At 47.2% G+C, this 21,444-nt stretch overlaps 1 protein-coding gene and 1 long non-coding RNA gene across 6 annotated transcripts in view; one reads left to right on the top strand and one right to left on the bottom strand.

The window, feature by feature from the left end:
* The window catches only part of CHD9 (chromodomain helicase DNA binding protein 9), a 219,929-nt gene extending 199,010 nt beyond the window's left edge, over positions 1-20,919 (bottom strand). For 4 of the 5 annotated variants that reach the window (XM_005691972.3, XM_018061986.1, XM_005691974.3 and 1 more), the window contains exon 1: positions 20,809-20,899. The gene's annotated coding sequence lies outside the window, so the exon portion shown is untranslated. Of the gene's footprint in view, positions 1-20,808 lie in introns of all 5 variants that reach the window. The other variant, XM_005691975.3, reaches the window with a different exon arrangement.
* LOC108637966 lies at positions 342-6,674 on the top strand. The gene is made up of 3 exons (XR_001919445.1): positions 342-760; positions 5,064-5,181; positions 5,312-6,674. It is a non-coding gene; the product is annotated as an uncharacterized LOC108637966 (long non-coding RNA).

Raw genomic sequence — 21,444 nt, 5'->3', positions numbered from 1 at the left:
AAAGGCGTGATCATGGAATCTCTTTCCCTGGCATTACCTTTACTCTGCCAGTTAGGTTTGCAATTCCCTGTATACATGGGATGAGAAAGCTCCATGGGAGGAGTTGACAAGAGCAGAGTTTCAGACCAAGGGAAAGTACATTGCACAAGCAATTGCCTGCAGCAGGGTGTGTGCGTGACTCTCAGGGTGTGTGTGTGTATGTGTGCATGTGTGTGGATTTGCACGCTTCATTTGTATGCAAGCCATTCTGGTAGGAGGAGAAAGGAGAAGTGTTGTTTTTATACTTCAGTAAATATAGTACTCTCCTAAGAGAACCTTCTTGACTCCTGTCTCTCTCATCTCACCAACACACTTTTGCTATTCATCTAATCAGTATATATTTATTGAGCACCTTCTTGGCATATGGCATTGTGATATGCACTGAGATTACATTGATGAACAAGAAAAACAGTCTTCATCTGCAGGGGGTCCACAGTTTATGAAGGAGGCAGACAAGTGAATGCGAAGATGCCATTCTCAGATAGGGGACGTGGATAAGGAAAAGGCCACGGAGGAGAAGGCGTGACCTGATAGGCTTGGGGGCGGGGTGTGGGAAACCGTATTCTGAGAGAACTGAGGCCTAAGCTGAGATCTGAAGGATGAGTTAGAATGAGCCAAGCAATAGGGAAGAGGAGTATTTCAGGCAGAGGAAATAGCATGAGCAAAGATCTGAGGATCACATTTCCCCAGCATTGGATGAAAACCTGCTGTTTGAGCTAAGGTGAGTTCCATCTTGTGTGTGTGTGTGTGGGGGGGTGTGGTTCGTGGAGGTCTGGAGCCAAGTATGGGACCAACACGGCACTGGTCAGAAGCCAGCCTTGAAAATCACTGTTCTCTGATTAAAACTGCTCAGTTAAGAGCATTTACAATGCTCCCCAGGGACTTCCGTGGTGGCCCAGTGGTTGAGACTCCACACTTTCAATGCATGGGGTGTGGGTTTGACCCCTGGTTAGGGAACTAAGATCCCACATGCCGCATGGCCAAAAATTTTTAAAAAATAAATAAATATTTAAAAACATAAATGAAATGCACTCCAGTCATTAAGGTGCTCAGAATACAACATGGAGAACAAAGTGTTCAGGGGACACAAACATAGACTCTTGTTCTGAGCAAGTAACAAACACTAAGGGTAAAGCCCAGAACCTGAGTCAAACTGACTTTTAAATTCCAGTTTACAACAGAGGACATTCATACTGCTGCTTTGACTCTCTCCCTTTCACACACTCACACAAGTGTGCAGGAGCACTCACCTGGTGAACTAGGCAGGTTAGACTTTTTTTTTTAATGTTATTTATTTATCTGTTTGGCTGCACCAGGATCTAGTTCCCTGACCAGGGACTGAACCCGGGCCCCTTGGTTTGGGAGCGTGGAGTCAGCCATTGGACCACCAGGGACATCCCTATGCTATTTTTTACAGAGAAAGAAACTGAGGTTCCAGGAGGCAAAGTATCCAAGGTCATGGGCTCATTCATTCCTTCACTGACTCAGCAACCATTAGTCGAGCACGTGCTGCTGGCAGGCTGGCCCTCGGTGCTACAGAAACAGCGGGGAATGACACACACCCCCCCAACTCAGGAGTCACGGTTCAAACCCACTGCTTCCAGTCCCCATCCCAGTGCCCCTCCCAATACACTGAACTGCAGTTGGATATGTGGCCTCTGGGGTCAACATTCCAGGAGACAGGTGTTTTTGTCGGCACTATCCCCGTTCCTAAACATACCACTGAAGCAAAAACGGCAGAGCTGCTACACAAATGTATCTTCAAGGCAAGGTGCAGACCCAGACTTTCCTTGTAAGGCCCTCCCCTTTAGAAACTGTACCCACCAAAGGCTGTCCTGGCCCTGGTGGTCTCTGAGTCACTGAGAAATTTCCTGTTCCACCTCCACCCCCTGTACCAGCCCAAAGCGAATGCTTTTAAACCCTCACCTTGTCCAAGCCTTCCCTCTAAACACTGTCTCATGGAAGTCGGAATAGGATAAAGGTTCTTTCAAAGCAAAACGGGGAAGATTGAGGGGAAGAGCAGCAGGGAGCGAGCAAGGGAAAAGGAGACACCAGACCCACCCAGCTTCCCGCACCACGGTGATGTGAGCCAAAGCTGGCCAAGGTCAGATACTAGCAAAACCCAACCAGACAGACACCCAACCAGACAGACGGCCCTCAGATGCCTGGGAGAGGCTGGTACATCTCCCCAGAGCCTGGGCAATGTTATTTCCTGGGGCAAAGCAAGTCACAAAGGATGAAAGCTGATGACTGAATGTCTGGGGCTGGGTGGGAGGCCCTGCCAGGAGGTGGGGGTGGAGCGGTGGAAAGGGAGGAGGGGTGGAGGCTTGGCTGGTTTTGCACAGACACATCTCTTCATTTTTCCAGACTGGAAAAAGCTGTTTGGGCTGTGCACATTTGCAGAGAGTCACGGTATTTACTACGTTTCCTGGCTCGACAGATTTCTTTCTGTCATTCAGTTGAACGCAGCTTGTATTTTTCAGAGCCAGAGCTGAACAGACCGTGGAGGCTCTTCTTCCCCCACGTTATGTTCAAAAACACAGCACGAGTGACTCAAAAAGCCAGGCTCGCATGGGTAGCAGGAGCGGGCGGGGGTAGCATGTTGTAGAGATAAAGACCCATGTTTAGACAAACAGTGTCTTCCCCTTGGAGGGGCTGAATGATGCTCCTTGTTTTCTCAGCCCACGTTGTTTTTTGAGCAGCCGGAAGAGCCAACTGCTGTAGTAGAAACTGATGCCTGCACTTTGCACGTGACTCTCTGTTATCAATACTGACGGTGGTGGGTAGTTCAGGGGACTGCAATGAAGCGGTGAATGATAATACAGAAAATCCTTCCTTGGACCTTCCCCGGTGGTCCAGTGGTTAGGACTCTGTGCTTTCACTGCTGGGGGCCCAGGTGCAATCCCTGGTAGGGGAACTAAGATCTCACAAGCCGTGCAGAGCAGCACAACAAACCAAACCAAAGTTATCTGTCAAACTGCCATATGCTAAGACATTAATGCAACTCAACAAACAGTAACCGAGCACGTTTCATGCGCACAGTATGGTGCCAGTGGCGGAATGCCCTTTACCCTTTCAATAGAAAGTGGCTTGTGAGCCCAATGGCACTCACAGCCAAAGGCGGAATTCCAGGCACCAGGGATAGGCCACGTCAGTAAGGAAAGTCTCGGGGTTGGGGGTGGGGAGGGGAGAGCTTTGTCAAACCCCTTCACATCATTCTCCTGGGTTCCTGTACGTGTAACGCCAGCCTGACCAGCCAACCTACCACACTGAGAATGTAGTCATCAAGTCTTGCTCACAACCTCAGAGTCATGCTGCCCAAGAGTGGGAGCTTCATCTTCAGAGATGACATAATAACATATTCAGACAACCTCTGACCTCACCAGCCACGGGGAGGGTAAATAAACAAATACCACTGATGACACAGGTTAGCATTACATGATGCCACGGTAAAGAGCCTCTAGCCTCATCCTCTTCTTGAATTGGCAAAGCACAGAGTCCTCTTGCATTAATTTAAAGAGACAAAGAACTCACCCAGGCTTCTCCTCAAACCTGCTTTTGAGCAGGAGCCATGGGGTGTGGGAGGGGTGGAGGCAGGTGAAGGAAAGTGGGGGAGGGTCTCCGTGAGACCAAGGGAGTCGGGGGAGCTAGGAATTCTGTGCAGTCCAAGTTGACGATGCCAGATGTAGCTCAGTTTTTTTGTTTTTTTTTCTTTAAAAAAAACTATTATGGGTTTCCTTTCCAAAGTGGAAATGCAGGGATAGAAAAATGAGTTTCGGTTGCCATGGAAATAGGAGTTGGCTGAGGCCTGCAGGAGCAGCAGCTGGAGCAGGGCTAGTGGCCAGGAACCTGGCCCCATGACAGAGGGGGCTTCCGGCTGGGGATAAGACAACAACAGGCTTTAGCAGGAAGGAGAAGGAGGAAAGAGGACAGAAGAGGAGAGAGAGATTGTGTCTCTAGACACCACAGCCTATAAATTCTGCAGACATTTGGAGGGCTACAGAACGGGGGGTGGGGGGTGTGCACGCGTGTGTGGCTGTGCTGTACGCGTGTCTTCACAGGCCACAAAAATAAGAAGCAAAATAAATCCAGTGCCTGAAAAAGGACGGCTGAGAAAAAGCTAAGAGAGCTGAAGGGCTGGAGAGGAGAGGCCTGCCATTTAGAAGCCCTTCCAGGAGGCTGGGGAAATGCCTGAACAGGGACTGGCTCTCACACATTGAACTCTTTCACCTTTTGTCTTCACTCAACTCCTCAAACTGAAACTGGCGTGGGCCAGTAACACAGCCGATAAAATCCCCACGGGGTTAGCGAGACTATGGGTGTGGGTAAGCTGGCTGTTCTATTTCATCTGTACCTCTGGCTGACTGCTTTTGCTCCAGGGAGAAGGTATCCAGGACTGTGGGGTCTTCCAGCCTGAGGCTTTAAAGTGGTCTGGAGGTTCTCAACATCACATTCTGGGAAGATGCTTTGATAAGGCCTCGGGGACTTCAAGCCTCTCCTGGATCCCTCAGCTGGGCCCATCTGAGGGAGTACTTTGTCATTCCCACACCTACCTCAGTAACAGGAACCACTCAGGCTCTTTCCTCCCATTACAGTGGGGGATGGTGGACAGGCAGACCTCACATTCATGAAGGGACTCCGAGTTGGGCTTTTGTCGCTATATAGTCCCATTACTATATGTGCTGTCCCTGAGAAACACGAAGAGGATCGTATGGTTTAAACTGACCACCATTCTGGTATCTAGTTTTATACTTCATTTTGCAATATGTCAGGAGCTTCAAAAAGTACAAGTGAGCACAGAAAGGAATAAAACACTTAGGACTAAACTGAGATAAGGAGGTGAAAGGTCTGTGCACTGAAAACAGCAAAACACTGCTGAAAGAAATGAAAGATAAAAATAACTGGAAAGACAGCCCATGTTCATGGATTGGAAAATTTAATATTAAGATAATACTTCTCAAAGTGATCTACAGGTTCAACTGGAATCTCTACCAGAATCCCAATAACATTTTTTTTTTTTGCAGAACCAGAAAAATCCATACTGAAATTCATAAGGAATCACAAGGAACCCACAAAGCCAAAACAATCCTGAAAAAGAACAAAGCTGGAGAACTTAGACTTAGGATTTCAAATCTTTCAAAGGTATAGTAAACAAAAGAACATGTGACTGCTATACGGACAGATATGTAAACCAGTAGAATAGAAAAGAGAGCCTAGAAATATACCCTGGAATATATACGGTCAAATAACCATTATGACCTTATTTCAACAGGTTGCCAAGACCATTCATCTGGGAAAAGATGATCTTTTTAACAAACGGTGTTGCAAAAACTGGATATCCATATACAGAAGAATGAAGCTGGACTTTCACTTTATACCATATACAAAACTTACCTAAAATGGACCAAAGACTTAAACATAGGATCTAAAACTGTAAACTCTTACAAGAAAACATAAAGGAAATGCTTTATGTCATTGGAATTGGCAATGTTAGGGTCAGGGTTAGGGTTAGGGTAATGATTGCTTGGATATGACAGCAAACGCAGAAGTAACAAAAAAAAACTAGGTAAACAGAACTTCACAAAGGATACTGCTAGGTAAATAGAACTTCACAAGGACACTAGTGAAAAGGGAGAAGGGAGTGAAAAGGGAGAAAGGGAGAAAATATTTGTAAATCGCGTATGTGATAAGGGATTAATATCCAGAATACACACAGAATGCCTACAACTCAACAACAAAAAACTCAATCTGATTAAAACTTGGACAAAAGATTTGAATAGACATTTCTCCAGAGAAGATATTCAAGTGACCAATAAGCACACAAACAGATGATCAACATCCTTAATCATTAGGAAAATGCAAATCAAATCTATGAGATCCTATTAGAATGACTATTAATAAAACAAATAATCAAAACAGAAAATAACAAGTGTTGGCAAGGATGTGGGGAAATAGGAACCTCTGAGCATTGCTGGTGGGAATGTAAAATGGTACGGCTGTTTCTCAAAAAATAAAACGTAGAGTTACCTTATGATCCATTATGGGTATATATCCAAAAGAGTTAAAAGCAAAAATATCTGTACACCCATGTTCATAGTAGTATTATTCACAATAGCCAAAAAGTAGAAGCAGCCCAAATGTCCATCAACAGAAAAATGGACAAACCAAATGCTGTAGGTGCATACAATAGAATATAATTCAGCCTTAAAAAGGAAGGAAATCCTAACATATGCTGCAACATGAATGAACCTTAAAGACATTATATTAAGCAAAATACTCCAGTCACATGAGGACAACTATTAAGTGGTCCATCCTTACAAGTAAGGTACCTCGGGTCATCAAAATCTAGAGACAGAAAGTGGAACGGTGGTTGTCAGAGGCTGGAGGCAGGAGAAAATGAGGGAGGAAATTAAAACTGATTAAACAGTTAAATCCACTGTTTAATGAGTATGAAGTTTTCATTAGGAAGAAAAAGTTCTGGAACCACCTGGAGAGGGATTGTGGTGATGGCTGCAATTGTACTTAATGCCACCGAACTGTATACTTTCAAATGGTTAAAATGGTAAATGTTAAGCCCTGTATATTTCACCATAATTTAAATACACACACACACACACACACACACACACACACACACACGTATATAAAAGTTGGAAGTGACTTAGGGTCCCTTCGACCTCTGGGAAGTCCAGTTAGGCCCAGTAAGCTCTGAGGAAATGGCCTTTCCCCTGTTTCCTTTGTCTTGTCGAAACTCAGTACAGGTGCAGACAAGACCACAGACTGGTGTTGGGGGTGCAAGCGGGATAGAAAGATGAACAAAGACGAGGACTGTTGAGGGGAGGACTCGGGGGTCTCAAGCGATAAGGGCTGTTGGGCAAGAGTAGGCACAGCAGGGCTCTGGCAGTTGGGAGGCAGAGGGAGGGGGCACTTCCCGCTGGGCTGCTGGGCGGTGCCCCAGGAAGTGGTGCTGAAGCGGGGTGGAGGGAGTGAGGATGTGCAGCTGTGTGAACTGCTGGGGGGCACTCAAGGAGGATCGTCTGGTGGGCGTGTGGTGTGACTGAGAGGCAGAAGTTGAAAAGGAAGATGAAAACGTTGTGGAGCCACCTGGAGCCGGAGAGAAGGCTGGTGGGCAGGGAGAGGAGGTGACCTGGGAGAAGGGGACCCCTTGCAGGAACTCTGGCCACAGTCATCTGGGAAAGGAAGTGCTGTGATGCCATAATGATGCCTTCATTCCTTGTGAAGGATGTTGGCCATCATTTCTAACCATCTGGAGCCAGAATCAGATGGAATGTGAATGCCAAACTAACAATAATAACAACTTATATTGACAGAGGACATACTAAGTATGTCTTTTAAAAAAAAAATTGGAGTATAGTTGCTTTATAATAGTGTGTTAGTTTCTGCTGTACAATGAAGTGAATCAGCTATATGTGTACATATATCCCCTCCTTCCTGGACTTCCTTCCCATCCCCCCAAATCCTACCCCTCTAGGTCACCACGGAGCATCGAGTGAAGTTCCCTGTGCTATACAGCAGCTTCCAGTTGGCTATCTGTTCACTCACGGCAGTGTATATACGTCAATCCCAATCTCCCAACTCATCTCACCTCCCCTTTCCTTCCCCTGACCCCTGTGTCCACACATCCATCTCTACGTCTGCATCTCTAATCCTGCCCTGCAAATACGTTCATCTGTACCATTTTTCTAGATTCCACACATATGCATTAATATATGATCTTTGTTTATCTCTTTCTGACTTACTTCACTCTGTATGACAGACCCTAGGTTTATTTGCTGCTGCTGCTAAGTTGCTTCAGTCGTGTCCGACTCTGTGCGACCCCGTAGACAGCAGCCCACCAGGCTCCTCCATCCCTGGGATTCTCCAGGCAACATTGGAGTGGGTTGCCATTTCCTTCTCCAATGCAAGAAAGTGAAAAGTGAAAGTGAAGTCGCTCAGTCGTGTCCGACTCTTTGCGACCCCATGGACTGCAGCCTACCAGGCTCCTCTGTCCATGGGGTTTTCTAGGCAAGAGTACTGGAGTGGGTTGCCATTGCCTTCTACACCTCTATAAATGATCTATTTCATTCCTTTTTATGGCTGAGTAATATTCCAAAACCATCCTAAAGAAAAAGAAATGCAAGAAAGCAAAGTGGTTGTCTGATGAGGCTTTACAAATGAGTGCCAAAGAATTGATGGTTTCGAATTGTGGTGCTGGAGAAGACTCTTGAGAGTCCCATGCACTGCAAAGAGATAAAACCAGTCAACTTAACAGAAATCAACCCTGAATATTCATTGGAAGGACTGATGCTGAAGCTGAAGCTCCACTCCTTTGGCCATCTGATGGGAAGAGACTACTCACTGAAAAGATCGAAGGCAAAAGGAGAAGGAAGTGGCAGAGGACGAGACAGTTAGATAGAATCACCAACTCAATGAACACAAATTTGAGCAAACTCTGGGAGACAATGACAGACAGGGAAGTCTGGCGTGCTTCAGTCCGTGGGGTCGCAAAGAGTCAGACGTGACTTAGTGACTGAACAGTAACAACAGCAACGATATTCCATTGTATGTATGTACCACATCTTTATCCGTTCATCTATCGAGGGACATTTAGGTGGCTTCCATGTCCTGTCTACTGTAAATAGTGCTGCAAGAAATACTGGGGTGCATGTGTCCTTTTGAATTATGGTTTTCTCAGAGTGTATGCCCAGTAGTGAGATTGCTGGGTCATATGGTAGGTCTATTTTCAGTTTTTTAAGGAACCTCCACACTGTTCTTTATAGTGGCTATATCAATTTATAAACAACCCAATGAAAAAAAAAAAGAAAGGGTGGAAAACCTAAACAGACATTTCTTCATAGAAAACATACAGATGGCCACAAGGCACACGAAAAAGATGTTCAACAGCACTAATTATTAGAGAAATGCAGATCAAAACTACAATGAGGTTATCATCTCACACTGATCAGAAGGGTCATCATGAAAAAATCTACAAACAGTAAGCGCTGGAGAGGGTGTGGAGAAAAGGGAGTTCTCTTGCACTGTTGGTGGGAATGTAAACTGAAACTAAGTGCATCTTAATAACCCTAAGTGGCGGGCAGCAATCTCAGCTCCATTTTCAGCTGGGAAAACCGACGCCCCAGTAGTAGAGCAACCTGCCAAGAACACACACACGGCCAGGAAGTGGTGGGGCTGGTGTGTGAACCCAGGCCTACATGGGTCCCAAACTCCAACATGTATAAAAAAGGCCTCGGGAGCTACTTTAAAGAGAACTTTGCAGGTGGCTCAGTGGTAAAAAACCCGCCTACCAAAAGCAGGAGACACTGGTTTGATCCCTGGATTGGGAAGACTCCCTGGAGAAGGAAATGGCAACCCACTCCAGTACTCTTATCTGCAGAATTCCATGGAGAAAGGAGCCTGGTGGGTCACAAAAAGTTGTACACAGCTGAGCATGCATCGGTAACTTGAACAACGCGTGCGAGCTAGTTTAAAAACACAAACTCCATTCCTAGTGGCCAAAGCTAGAATAACTTGAGCAACAAAACAAAGTAACATTGGATTATAGCCTGGGGTATGAGATAAAATCCACAAGTCCATACTATTACTAATAACAAGAAAATTTAATCAGTGGGAGAGAGTTCAACCTCCCCTGCACAATTCTAAACTCTGGCTTCCCTGGTGATCCAGGGGTTAAGAATCCACCTCCCAATACAGGGGATCCCCGGTCGGGGAACTAGGATCCCACATGCCACGGGGCAACTAAGCCTGTATACCACAACTAGAAAGAAGCTCTTGTGCCATAAGAAAGATCCCACACATTGTAACTAAGACTGGACAGCCAAATAAATAAATAACTAATGTAGACACATGACCCTAAAGGAGGAGGGGCAGAACTGTACATAATAATCTTCCTTTCAAGAGAACGGTATGACAAAGGCAACCGCAGCTGGGTGATGCAGGGCAGCAGCAACAGTGCAAAGTCATGTGGATATCACAGACACGTGATGTGATGAAAAGAGGCACTTTATATCTGTGGGCTTTAATTTCACTTTATTTCCTCACCAAAACCTATAACCCGAGTCCCGCTGTGAGAAAAAATATCACACAAATTTCAACAGGGTGGTAGTCTGACAGTACACTTGTCTGGTACCCCTGAAAACTGGCCAGGTGAGTCAGAACAAGGGAATTCTGAAACACGGTCACAGCCAACAGGAGCCTAAGGAGACGTGACCACGCGGGGATGACCCTAGAGGTCTGGTGGGTAAGAATCCGCCTTCCAGTGCAGGGGACGCACGTTTAATCCCTGCTTGGAGAACTAAGGTCACACAAGCAGTGCCACAACTAGAGAGCTCCCCACCCCCGAGCATCACCATGAAGACCCAATGCAGCCAAAAATAATACAATGAAATAATGTAGGACAGTGGATGAGATCCTGGAATCTTAAAAAGGGCATTAGGTAAACACTGAGAAAATCCGAATAAAGTGTGGGTTTGGGTTATCCATCATGTATCAGTGTGGTCCATTAATTAGAACCAATGGACTGTGGGTTACCAAATGGTTAGTAGGGGACCCTGGGTATGGGGTGTATGGGAGCTCTCTACTGCCATCACAAGTCCTCTGTAAATCTTAACTGGTCAAACAAAAACCCAAAGTCTACTAAAAACAAATTCCTGGGTTGACCCTCAGAACCCTCGGCTTTGTGGTGCGCATTTGCACAGCTGTAGCGGGGCTGTGAAGGAAGCCAGGCCCACCACCTGCCTGCTGACAGACTGAGGAGGAGCAGCGGATACAGCCAGAGCCCGCAGGGAAGGGGGGCCTTTCACTCCAAAGTCGCTGCAGGAACATCCTCCATCTGACTCGACTCCCCGAGGTGAGGGGCTGCGCCTGTCTCATTAGACTGGCAGGCTTCTTCAAGTGAGAGGTGGAGCTCCCCGGTCAGCCCACGTTTCCTCTTGAGGTGCTCCAGGAGACCCTTCTCTAAATGCATTTTATCTTCCTTTATGTAAGTCAAGGTTCTCTATGTGGGTGGGAAAAGAGGTTATGTGCAAAGTGCACATTAAAAACATTTGAAGGACAATTAATTTACAGTGTTGGGTTAAGTCTCAAGTGCACAGCAAAGTGATTCAGTTATACATATATAAATAGTCTCTTATTGGGCCACACGGTGTGACTTAATTCGCCTACTAGGGACTGAACCCACACCCCCTGCATTGGAAGCATGGATTCTTCACCACGAGGGAAGGAGTTTTCACCATGATTACCAGGGATGTCCCAACAAAATGTACACTTTAAAAAAATATATTTTTATTTATTTGGCTGCATCGATTCTTAGTTCGAGGCATGGGAGCTCGTAGTTGTGGCATGTGAAAGCTAGTTCCCTGACCAGGGATTGAACCCAGACCCCCTGCATTGGGAGCTCGGACCACGAGGGAAGTCCCCCAAATGTACATTTTTAACAGCTGGCAAAAGGTCTCTTTGCTCCAAAACAACAGGGTCCCTAACTCCTGTTTTTCCGCTTTAAAGACTTCTTTACTTCTTTTTGGCTGTGCTGGGTCTTGGTCGCTGTGCTCAGTGGCGGCGAGCTGGCGCTACTTGTGTCCTGGTGCTCGTGCTTTTCTTTGGGGTGGCTTCTCTTGTTACGGAGTGTGGCTCTAGGGTGCATGGGCTTCAGTAGTTCCTGGGCTCTGGAGTACAGGCTCAATAGTTGGGGCACATGGGCTTGGTTGCTCCACAGCTAGTGGGATCTTCCTGGACCAGGGATGGCACTCTCGTCCCCTGCGATGGCAGGTGGATTCTTAACCAATGAGCCACCAGGGAAGCCCCACTCCTAACTCTATGGATAAGCATAAGTGATGGTCACGAGCAGCACACTCCACAATGTATTGGGTTTATTGTCTTAAACCTCCTCTCCTGGCCCCTCTCTCTTCAACACACCTTGTACCCCCAGTCCTCAGGCATAGACGAGTGATAACAGTAGTAACAGCTTAAAATTGTGATCCTACCAATTCTATAATGGAACAAAACTCAATATCCTGGAAAGCTGCTTCTTGATTGCAAGAAGCTATGACATACAGGGACACAGCAAGTCATCCTGAAATGTGGGGACAGTATATCAGTAGTATGCACACGAAACGTCTGTGATTACTGATCTGCAAAAGTTCTTAAGGATAGGACAGGATGTGCCTCTGGTCAAAGCAGGAAGAGCAAGGCCTGGAAATCAAATCAAAACTTGACAATGGGAGGGGTGGGAGAGGCCAATTGTTTGAGTGTAAACTGAAGGAATGTTGGGTAGAGAGACATGGTAAACTTGTGAGGAGCTGAGACAAAAGGGTCAGAAAGAGCAAGCCTTTGAGAGGCTATATTGTCTTTCATATTGTCCACAGTAGTGGAAATCTCTTGAGCCTCACAGGCAGCTCAGAGCTTCCTGGAAGTCTTTTGTGATCAGGATGTTAAGATTGGTCCAGGGAGCAGTAGGAAGGCAAAGATTGGTTTATTGATTGGTCATGAGCAGGAGAATTAGGCCGGGAGCCATTCTGGACTCCTGTGTCCCTCAGAGGATATAAATATCTCGGGCCATCCGGACTATGAAAATCATTCATCTTGCTCACCTTGTTTGGATTCCATGAATACCAACCTCCTGGCTGGAATCTGGCATCCCCCGTGACTTTTCTACCGGGGAAAGAATGTGCTGACAGGCTGACATAAAGATTTCAGGCTGCTTCACGGTGCTTGTCCTGTCTCACATATTTGTGATCTGGCTTCCTCACCAGGCTGCTGGGAACTTGGTGAGTCTGTCCCTTTCAGCCTGATCAGCTTCAGGTGCACTAAAGGCTCTCCCTCTGTAACCTGCAAAGAATGAGTGGCGTCACCAGCCTCCAGCTTCCCCCACCCACCCATCCACCCGCCCCGGTCACGCTGGCCCTGAGGGGTTCTTCTCCCGACATCACCAGCCAGCTGCTCTTTGCCACGTCAATCATCCCAACCACAGCCATCTCCCCTGAGCCCAGAATGAGCTGTGGGAGGCCTGCAAAAAAACAGTGCTAGAGCCACCAAAATAAGTTCTGTTGAATAGAAGAGAATAAGGAAGAAAGAAATCCCGGGCTTGGGGGGTAGGGTGGGGGAGATGCCAAGAACACTTGATAGAAAGCAGGTGGAAGAAACTGGCAGTGCTTAACCTAGAGCAGGGAAGATCCCAGAGGGCCAATGGGCTCCCAGTCGTCAGATATCTGAAGGACTGCAGTGATGCAGGGGGGATAGATCTGTTCCCTGGGGCTCTGGAAGAAAGTACAGCAACTATGGAGGTGGCAAATACAGGGAGACAGGTTTCAACAAGATAAAGTAGAGAAACTTGGGGGGGAGCACATCTTATGACATGCAGGATCTTGGTTCCCTAACCAGGGATCGAACCTGGGCCTCCTGCCTTAGGAGCATGGAGTCGTAACGACTGGGGAAGTCCCCCCAAAGAGGAATTTTTAAAGGTAATATTCCTTTAATATCAATCCTTCAAATATCATCAAATAAGTTCTTTAGAGTTTTTCTTTTAATGTGGACCATTTTTAAAATCTTTATTGAATTTGCTACAATATTGCTTCTGTTTTCTGCTTTGGTTTTTAGGCTGCGAGGCATGTAGGGTCTTAGCTTCCTGACCAGGGTTCAAGTCTGAACCCCCTGCATTTGAAGATGAAATCTTAACCACCGCACCACCACGGAAGTCCCAAATATTATCACTTTTTTTCTTTCTTCTTTCTTTGTCAGGTTTGTGAGATGCAGTGTAAGTAATCAGGAACACAGATTGGAACCAGAACACCTGGGTTCACTTCCCAGTTCCGTCACTTTTTGCTGTTGGTGGTTAGTAGCTAAGTCATGTCTGACTCTTTGATACCCTGTGGACCCAGTTCTGTCACTTACTAGCTACGTAACTTTGGGCAAGTTACCTTACTTTCCTATGCCTGTTTTCTCCACTAATAATTGTACCTACCTCAAATAGTACCATGTGATTGTGCTGAGGACTGGTTAAATTATACATGCAAAGTGCTTAGAATAGCACCCAGTAAGCAGTATGTTCTTAGTAAGTGGTAGCAATTATCACTATTTTTATTACAATCTAATATCACTTATACTATTATGTACTATTTTTCTTTAAGCAGACACATTATTTCTATAAATTTATTTGAAAGGAAACTTTATATTACTACTGGAAAAGCAAAGCCAGAAGCACTTGCCATGTACAGATGGCAACTGTACAAATTAACAAAACAATGTTATTAAATCTCAGCTAGCTACTGTTGCCTGTTCCATCCCCTAAATTTGAGGACCACTGCTTTTTCCCTAAGAAGGGAGACAAGTAAGTGTTACAAAAAATGGTCTGGTACTTCACTGAGACTTCTTTTGTTGACTGTGGTCAAAAGGAATGAAGTGTTAGTCACTCAGCTACGTTCGACTTTTTGCGACCTCCCAGACTGCAGCCCGCCAGGCTCCTCTGTCCGTGGAATTCTCCAGGTAAAAATACGAGAGTGGGTTGCCATTCCCTTCTCCAAGGGATCTTCCCAACCCAGGGATGAAACACAGGTCTCCTGCCTTGCAGGCAGATTTTTTACCCTCTGAGCCATCAGGGAAGACTGTGGTCAGAAGGGAAAGTCTGGCAAGTTCAAGGTAGCGAAAAGCTGCAGCTCCTGCTCTGGGGAGAGACAGCAGCAAAGTGCTGGGGAGGGAGGCAGTGCAGGATCAAAGAGATGGTTTAAAAAGGAAATAACCTCTTTTTCTTGAATGAGGTTTCGTGATCTTCAGTGCCATGATGGTCTGTCACGTGAAATCATCTCAACCATCACCCAGTGGTAGGATGGTTGTATTTTAGTCGCTAAGTTGTGTCCAACTCTTTGAGACCCCATGGGCTATAGCCCGCCATGCTTCTCTGTCCATGGGCTTTCTCAGGCATGAATACTGGAGTGGGTTGCCATTTCCTTCTCCAGGGGATCATCCCGACCCAGGGACTGAACCCACATCTCCTGCATTGGTAGGCAGATTCTTTACCACTGAGTCACCAGGGAAGCCCAGTGGTATGATCAGTTCAGTTCAGTTCGGTTCAGTCGCTCAGTCGTGTCCGACTCTTTGCAACCCCATGAATTGCAGCACGCCAGGCCTCCCTATCCATCACCAACTCCCAGAGTTTACCCAAACTCATGTCCATTGAGTCGGTGATGCCATCCAGCCATCTCATCTTCTGTCCCCTTCTCCTCCTGCCCCCAATCCCTCCTAGCATAAGGGTCTTTTCCAATGAGTCAACTCTTCGCATGAGGTGGCCAAAGTATTGGAGTTTCAGCTTCAGCATCAGTTCTTCCAATGAACACCCAGGACTGATTTCCTTTAGGATGGACTGGCTGGATCTCCTTGCAGTCCAAGGGACTCTCAAGAGTCTTCTCCAACACCACAGTTCAAAAGCATCAGTTCTTCGGCACTCAGCTTTCTTCACAGTCCAACTCTCACATCCATACATGACCACTGGAAAAACCATAGCCTTGACTAGACGGACCTTTGTTGGCAAAGTAATGTCTCTGCTTTTGAATATGCTATCTAGATTGGTCATCACTTCCTTCCAAGGAGTAAGCATCTTTTAATTTCATGGCTGCAATCACCATCTGCAGTGATTTTGGAGCCCCCCAAAATTAAGTCTGACACTGTTTCCAGTGTTTCCTCATCTATTTCCCATGAAGTGATGAAACCAGATGCCATGATCTTAGTTTTCTGAATGTTGAGCTTTAAGCCAACTTTTTCACTCTTCTCTTTCACTTTTATCAAAAGGCTTTTTAGTTCCTCTTCACTCTCTGCCATAAGGGTATGATCTGCTGCTGCTGCTGCTGCTGCTGCTGCTGCTGCTGCTGCTGCTGCTGCTGCTGCTGCTGCTGCTAAGTTGCTTCAGTCATGTCCGACTCTGTGCGACCCCATAGACGGCAGCCCACCAGGCACCCCCGTCCCTGGGATTCTCCAGGCAAGAACGCTGGAGTGCGTTGCCATTTCCTTCTCCAATGCATAAAAGTGAAAAGTGAAAGTGAAGTCACTCAGTCGTTTCTGACTCTTAGTGACCCCATGGACTGCAGCCTACCAGGCTCCTCTGTCCATGGGATTTTCCAGGCAAGAGTACTGGAGTGGGGTGCCATTGCCTTCTCCGAAGGGTATGATCAGTATGCTTCAAAAAGCAAAATTAGAAACACGTTGTAGACCACCATACTCACCAGCGCTCCCAGAGGACATCTGCAGCAGTTTCCAGTCACACCTGCTGCTTCTCACTTCTTTCTACCTGAAGGCATTTTTTGGCTACAGGATGTGTTCTTCAGACTGCATGCAGAAACTGGGGGGAATATTGGGACACACAGTCTCTCTAAGAATCCCCAGAGAGGCTAAGCCCTTTGTCCCACAGTAACTCATTCAACACATCCTTTACTGGATTTCCTTTCTTCCCCAGTCCATTTCAGTCTCACTGGGCTTTCTGGGATCACCTTCCAAATAAATTCCAGGCACCCAAAAATCCTGGTCTCATGATGTGCTTCGGGGAAACCCCAACTATGGCACAGTTTAACTATGGCGCTGAAGAAATGGCTGGGAGTACTCCATGGAGATTCATGAATTGGGAAAGAATTCAAGTAAGAGGACATTTAGTATCCTTCTGACACTTAGGTCCATGATTCTAGATCAACAGTCAGCAAACTACAGCCCATGGCCCACAGGGACCCATGGCCCACAGGGACCCATGGCCCACAGGGACCCCTGTCCCTCGCCTGTTTTTATACAGCCTGTGAGCTAAGAATGGCTTTTACAATTTTAAATGGTTGGGGAAAAAATCAAAACAAGAATAACATTTTGTGGCCCATAAAAATGATATAAAACCTAGATTTCAACATCCATCAATGAAGTTTTATTGGAAACACAGCTACACTCATTCATTCCCATACCATCTACGGCTGCTTTTACTCCATAACTGCAGGGTTGAGTAGTTGCAACTTAAACCCTAATGGGTTTCAAACAAGTCAATCCTAAATCAACCCTGACTATTCACTGGAAGGACTGATGCTGAAGCTGAAGCTCCAATACTTTGGCCACCTGATGCGAAGAGTCAACTCACTGGAAAGACTCTAATACTGGGAAAGATTGAGGGCAAGAGGAGAAGGGGGCAACAGAAGATGAGATGGTTGGATGGCATCACCAACTCAATGGACATAAGTTTGAACAAGCTCTGGGAGACAGCGAAGGACAGGGAAGCCTGGTGTACTGCAGTTCATGGGGTCACAAAGTGTCAGACACAACTTAGCAACTGAACAACAACAGCAACAGCTGAAACTCTATGGTCTGCAACACTCAAAACATTTACAGCAGGTTGCTGATCCCTATTCCAGATCATTATCCTGAGGGGACAAGAGGCAGACTGAGACCTTGTTGTCCCTGGGTGGAGAGCCTATCACCAGACCTAGTATTGAGGGGTTTTTTGGATCAGCCACTCACGTTTCCTTTTCTTACATCTCTGTGGCCTCCCTCTGCTCTCTGCAGGTACTTAGGACTCTTCTTCTGAGACATTAACGTTTTAACACCAGGAATAATTTTATTTTTAAAAGGACGCAAGATCTTGTCTTCTCCCATACTCTGCCCACTGTCCCAGGTGGTTTCATCCGCTCTGGATGGCTTCATTCAGTAATTGATTTCTCCCCAAACCAAACCAAATCCCTGGACCAGGATCGTGTCCTGAGATCTCAGACCAACACTCAAGTCTGTTCAACATTAGATTCAGATCGGGTTGGGGAGGTGGGTTTTACCGCTTACCAGTGGTGTAACCTTGAGCAAGGCATATAGTTGCCCAGGGCATCAATTTCATCACCTGTCAAAGGTGAAACCCATCCTTCCTCACCTGCCAGGATTACTGTGCTAACTGGACGAAAGGAGAGCTGCCCACGAAACACTGCCACCTGGCCCCAGCCTCCTTCTCCAGCATATTATTACAGTAGTAGACCTCTGCTTCCTCCACACGCCCCGCACACTGGCTCTTCTTGAGCTCCTTGACTTTGCTACCTGTTGGCCTTTGCACATGCTGATTTTCTTCTGTGAAACATTTTTTTCCCCATCCCACCTTCTGTCTGGCTGCTTCTCAGCCTTTTTAACCCTCAATCCAAGGCAGGCCCCTTCTGTATGCCTGTCCATCTTTGTGCTGGATTCTCTCACTGCATGTCCAGTAATTTCTAATTAGAGTAAATTCTCATTATTCACAGTGGTTATGTTCTCCGAAGCTGCCATGAACACAAAATTAGCAAATACTGAGCCACTGTTCCTAAAGGGAAAAACCTAAGGGTAGGTTTCTGCAAGCCTCTGGTCACATTTTCATCAACAGATCAATACCTAACCTTGTTTTATGTGTGTTTCTGTTTCAAGACCCCTTATTTAATATACATTGTTGATTCATTGACATTGAACTCACAGCCAGTACCACTACAACTCAGGCCTGAACAAAGCTTATCAAATACACATTTTCCCCATAAGGCACAACACAGCCTTCCTGGGCTTGGGAACACTAGATAGCAGCAATTCACCAGTATGTTTGGGGGCTGATTTTTTTTTTTTCCAAACTTATTTTTAATTGAAGGAAAACTGCTTCACAATATTGTGTTAGAAAGAAAGTTAAGTCACTCATTTGTGTCCAACTCTTTGCAACCCTATGCACTGTGGCCTGCCAGGGTCCTCTGTCCGTGGGATTCTCCAGCAAGAGGATTGGAGTAGGTTGCCATTTCCTTGGCCTCTCCCATACATCAACATGAGTCGGCCAGAGGTATACATGTGTCCCCTCCCTCTTTAACCTCCTTCCCCTCCCACCCCATCCTATCCCTCTAGGTTGTCACAGAACCCCGGTTTGAGTTCCCTGAGTCATGCGGCAAATCGGTCTTGGGGGTGATTTTTAAACAGCAAAATCACCAACAAAACACACAAAAAATGCAAAAACAACAAAAAACAACCCATGGCACTAAACAGACCATAAAAGGGATGCTTGCTCACAGCTCTGAGAGTCGGAACAAGAAGGCAGTGTCATCTCGTTTCGACCTCGGGTGGGAACAAGTGTGTTGAGCGACTCGAATTTTCTGCCATCCTGTTCACGTCCATGAATGACCATGAGAAGTGCTGCAGATACTGATTTGGGGGTTACAAATCAATTTTAGCGAGTGGGAGAATTCGCAAATACAGAGTCTGCCAACAAGGAGGATCCACTGTACTTCCTTCTCATTTCTCTCGTTCACTAGAGTGTGAGTTCACTGAGGACTGGTTTGCCTCTTACCCACTGTTGGATCTGTAGCACCTGGATTACAACCTGGCACACAGTATGCTTTCCACAAGAAATCCAGTTTAAATGAACCCAGGAGGCAGTTCTGTGAAAGTGCTCCACTGGAAGCAATGGCAGCTAGTGTTTGCGGAGGAGGCACCATGAGCTGCCCTGTGTAACGTGCTTTTTCTATGTTCCCTCCACCAAAAAGGGAAACAGCAACTCATTGTACTTTTGCCATGGGCTCTAGAATCATACTGCCTGGGTTCAAACACAGGATCTGCTTCTAATTAATTATTTAACTCTGAGCACGTTCCTTGGCCTCTCAGAGCCCCAGCTTCCTTGGCTATCAAACGGGGTAGTTAGTATAGTTAACGCCTTGTAGGTCACGGTGAGGAGTAGCTGTGGCCCACACACAGGAAGCATTTAGCATCATGCCAGGCACAGATGAGCACTTAGGAAACATTACCTCTTGTGGTCAATAGATTCCATGGCAAATCTAAGAGTTTTATACAATCATACCCATTTTGCAGATGAAGAAACTGAGGCTAAGGGTGATTCTATGAGTTTTTGAGGGCCAGACAGCCCAGGGAGGGCTGGCTCTGGGAACTCTAAGCCTAGGCTCACTGTAAACATAGCATTTACTAAAATGATGAGGGCTGCTCCAGGAGGCCCCTTGAACTTCTATGGGATCAGGGTAAGGACAAGCTCCCTTTTCCCCAAGAGTCTTCCCTCATATTCTACATCTGTATCTTTCTGTTCCCTGCCCACTTTCGAGTTCAACCCTTTCAGTACCAGCCCTGTTGGGAGGGAGGATGTTGGTTTGTTATCTTGGCTTTGACAGCTCAAAGGCGGAGATATTTCCTGCTTAAAAGACTCCCTGAAGAAGGAGGAGGAGGAGAATCAGCATTGTGGGCTGCAACAACCGTCTTCCTTTTCCTCCAACCCTTTGGGTCAAGGGTCCTCACCCTTGGCTGCTAGTTGGAATCGCCTGGGAAGCTCTGAAATATCCAGAGGTCCAGGCCCCAACCCAGACTACTTCCATCTGAGCCTCAGAGCGGGGTTGGGTGGAGGGCTACGGGGCATCGGCAGTTTTTTCATGCTCCCCCAAGCGATTCCAGCGTGCAGGCAAGTTGGAGAAATGGTGCTTTTGGATCAGCCCTCGGCTGCAACGCTGAAGTCGATTTGGGGAGCAGTAACTCTTTTCTCAGCCTAGGACTGGCTGCTGGGGGATTCGGGCAGGCTCTCCAGAGGAACCAGCCAGTGAAGGATGTTTGCGTGCGAGCGATCTGGCGTCCAGCTGTGCCCCGAGGCCCAGCTTGGAGACGGCGGGTCTCCGGGTCCCCGCAGGCAACGACACGTGCGGCCGCTCCGACCTGTCTGGTTATCTACCGAGACCGCCAGCCGACCTCGGCGGCCGCCGCGGGCCCACCCCGACCACAGAGGTTCGCAGGAAACGCCCGGGGCTCGGGAATTCCTACCTTGGCTGCCGGCGCTGTCCTCCGGTCCCCGGAATCCTGCGACTCCGGTTCGATCTGTCGCCGGGGCTCCGCGGTCGCTTTCGTCTGCGCCCGAGAGGCGCCCACTAGAGCGCAGGCGCCACCTAGTGGGCGCGGGGCGGAGGCGCGGGGACCGGGCGGGGAGGTGGGAGAGCGGTTGGTCCCAGGCGGAAATGCTGCCCCGGCTGCCCACGTGGGCGGTTTTCCAGCACGCTGCGCACCCTGGGCGCAAATCCCGGCTGGGTGGGATCACCTTCACTCCCTAGAGGGCACTGGAACCTGAACTTGCTGAACTTTCTCTTGGGGGCACGGAGGGGCAGCCAGGCCCTGGCTGCTGGCCTGAGATCCATTCTGGGATTTTCCTGGCCGGACTCAGGAATCTTGCCTTTCATCCAGAAGCTTTCAGTACACCCCGATTTGGCAGAGCCGAATCTTTTAAATATATTGCGAGCATCAGAAGATGCAGGGGACTGGGCCTCTCTCAAACCCAGGGAGGCCTTTGCCCTACAAGCGATTCGTTCTTTTAGCCCCGCCTCCAACCCCCACCCCACCGCACGCCACCCCCCATTTCCTATCCTCCCACCCCCTAGCAGTTACCTTTCTTTCCCTGTTCCCTCC

The sequence above is a fragment of the Capra hircus genome, chromosome 18 (assembly GCF_001704415.2).
Source record: "Capra hircus breed San Clemente chromosome 18, ASM170441v1, whole genome shotgun sequence".
Lineage (NCBI taxonomy): Eukaryota > Metazoa > Chordata > Mammalia > Artiodactyla > Bovidae > Capra > Capra hircus.
This window is presented reverse-complemented; position numbering and strand designations above follow the sequence as displayed.